This window comes from Hakea prostrata, chromosome 3 (assembly GCF_041222555.1).
Source record: "Hakea prostrata isolate BN-2017 chromosome 3, UWA_Hpros_2, whole genome shotgun sequence".
Classification (NCBI taxonomy): domain Eukaryota; kingdom Viridiplantae; phylum Streptophyta; class Magnoliopsida; order Proteales; family Proteaceae; genus Hakea; species Hakea prostrata.
This window is the reverse complement of record NC_142602.1, coordinates 52170895-52173856: the sequence shown is the minus strand read 5'-3', so window position 1 is coordinate 52173856 and position 2962 is coordinate 52170895. Positions and strand designations below refer to the sequence as shown.

The following is a 2962-nucleotide window of genomic DNA, read 5'->3' as shown; positions in this document are numbered from 1 at the left end:
CTTCATTGGAACCCATATAGCACTTGTTGTGGGGGGTGAAGTATTAGTTGTTTAGGGTTCCGGATGGAAATATACATTGCTTCTAGAACAAGAGCACTTGGCACTGTACACTCATATAATGCAGGTACCTCGACTAATGCTTGGCTTTCCGTCTACTATTCATGGTTTGGGGCTTTGTTCATTGCAAGCAAGACATGTTGGCCTCTATCCAACCCTTGGATTTGGGATCTTTGTAACTCGGATCTTGAGTATGTTTACTTTGCTAAATGAGGTTTCTTTTACAAGAAAAAAATTATCTGAAATGGTCTCTTCTTTACTGTGACTAATATCAGACTAATTTTCTTTTTGTTTGTGTAAAGTAAATTTATTCAATAGGCCAAGTTGAGACCTAAGCAGAGCAGAACTTCCAATATTTGCTAGTCTGCATGTATCTATCCTTCTGATAGCATCCTCTTCTTCTCAAATCTCACTATATGCGGAATCTTTGTCTCTTCCTCGCTATGCAAGGTGAGAACGTCATTTTAAAAATATTAAGAGAAAGATTGACATATAAGATACCAATTTATCGGATACCACTAGTTAGAGTACCCAGGTTCTTCAACCATCGGACATAGCATATAATGCTATCTTCATACCCCGCTTTGTCATTGTTTAGAGATTCGTCCTCTCACTAATGTGTGATGGAGGGACTTGAGTCTTGGAATAACCTATCATGGATTTGGATCTTCTACTTGGAATATTCTCTCAATGAATACCCGATCGATCAGTAATAGGATTCAATCATGTGAAATATTTTAATCCAAATATTAAGATAAATCCAATGAATATTTTTAATTAAAATATTTACATGCTGGTGAATCCTCTCACTCATTAAACACTAATTGTTTCTCCAAAAGAGAGGAGCCAAGTCCGCCTATCCTTCTCCAGTATTGGTTTTTAGTTAAATCTCCCAGATGTTACTGCTAACCACTATGAAAGACTGAAATATTCTTTCCCTACCCACGCGTGGAAGATCAAATTAAATAGCTGACAAACCTGTCAATTCAGTTATCTGTGAAAATCGACCACTAGAGGATCCGACAAATGAGTTTTACACATTTGCAAAAATAGTTCCTTGCTAGCCACTGGTATTTGGCCATCGCCAAGTCCCCATTGGCCTGCCAGTGACAGACTTGTCTCTCTCATCCAGTTCAGCTCCTCACTGTTATGCAGTCACCAATCTTCTATAAATAGCATCTCACCCTCACCCACATTTCCAATTCGGTACCCCTTGCAAGCACAGTGATTTACTTCTTCCCTATAGCTGTGAAAGAGTTTAATTTGCTACCAAGAAAACCCAGAATGGCTAATTACAATGGAATGGATGCTGAACTGCCAGAACCAGTACAGAAGATCAGAAATAAGGCAGTAGTGGAAGAGCTTTACAAGGCCTTGAAGCGAGGGGATCTGACCACTGTGGCTAGGCTTGTGGCATGTGATCTGGAATGGTGGTTTCATGGACCTCCACAGTGTCAATACATGATGAGGGTTCTCACGGGGAAGTGTATCTCCACAGAGTTCAGCTTTCAACCTCGGAGTGTAACAGACATTGATGACAACCGAGTGATAGTGGAGGGTTGGGAAGGAGTTCAGGTGTACTGGGTTCATGTCTGGACACTGCAAAATGGTGTGATTACTCAGTTCAGAGAGTACTTCAACACATGGCTCACAGTAAAGCACCTAAGACCTTCTTATCATCTTCTTCTTCATCATCTTCATCATCAGGTGGTCAGAGGTGTGAAGTTGAGGTGGTCAAGCATCGTGGCTCAACTACGCTCTGGCAGAGTCAGCTTGGGGACCAGCAGCACCGCTCATTGCCTGGTCTCGTACTAGCCATCTGAGCTATCATAGCTGGAACCATCCAAGTGTATCATCCCTTGGACCCTACATGTCTCGTAAGAGATGAATCAATCATTGAAGATTTAAGATGAAGGTTGGTGCCTGGCTGGCTGGCTCTTGTTTTCTCTCATTTGTGAACTGAAAAGTCTATTTAGTTTTATGCTAATTTAATTTCTCAATAAGGGAATTTTCTTCTATGAGCTGTTTTGAATTTTTATGCCATGGTGACTCAAAGATTAAGTTGCATTATTACAACCAATAAGGTGATTGTGGGTCTAAAACTTGGAAATGGCCTCTCTTCCGAAGTAGGGGTAAGATTGTGTACATTTACACTAGTCATCAGTGATTGACACATTTAACAAGAAAAATATGGGTTGGAATACTCCTCTGGTCTTCTTTCTATATGTGAAATACTATTAACTTGATTTCCTCCCTCCCCTTAATTTTTAAAAATTTTTCTAGAGATCTCTCTAGCCCTTTTTCCACGTGTGAAATACCAGCACTTGGTTTTCATGACTTTGTCAAATACCCTAAAAGCTATCATTGACAATGACCTTTCTATTCATCATCATCTTACCATTGGAAATCTTCTCCAATTGCAGAGGGGTCATCTAGCCAAGGGGATATATATATATATATATATATATATATATATATATATATATATATATATATATATATATATATATATATATATATATTCATGTTTTACTTACAGATGGCACCCTTTGGCCCTTTTTTGATGGTACTACATTATTTTACACTTTCATAAGAATGGACTTTATTGTCTTTTTCCCTTTTTTCTCCCTCATAACAATTCACCACTTCTCCCCCCCCCCCCATGTTAAATCTTTGCTCCACCCCTACAAAAAAAATTAGTGTTGCAACAACTTAATAGGGTTGGCTACATGGATCCAAACAATACAAGGTAGGTAAACTGAGGTCTAATGAAAAGGGAAATGAAGAGATTGGAGAAGAGTAATAGGGCATGGGATGAGATCTACCAAATGAAAATAATTACAGAAATGAAAGGTGAAAGATAAAAATAAGAGGAAGGTGGTCCATGTTATTAGGTTCGAAGAGG

General features: G+C 38.9%; 1 pseudogene; it reads left to right on the top strand.

Moving 5' to 3' along the window:
• Positions 1-1273: 1273 nt before the first annotated feature.
• Positions 1274-2403, top strand: LOC149022451 (senescence associated gene 20-like; annotated as a pseudogene).
• The last annotated feature ends 559 nt before the right edge of the window (positions 2404-2962 follow it).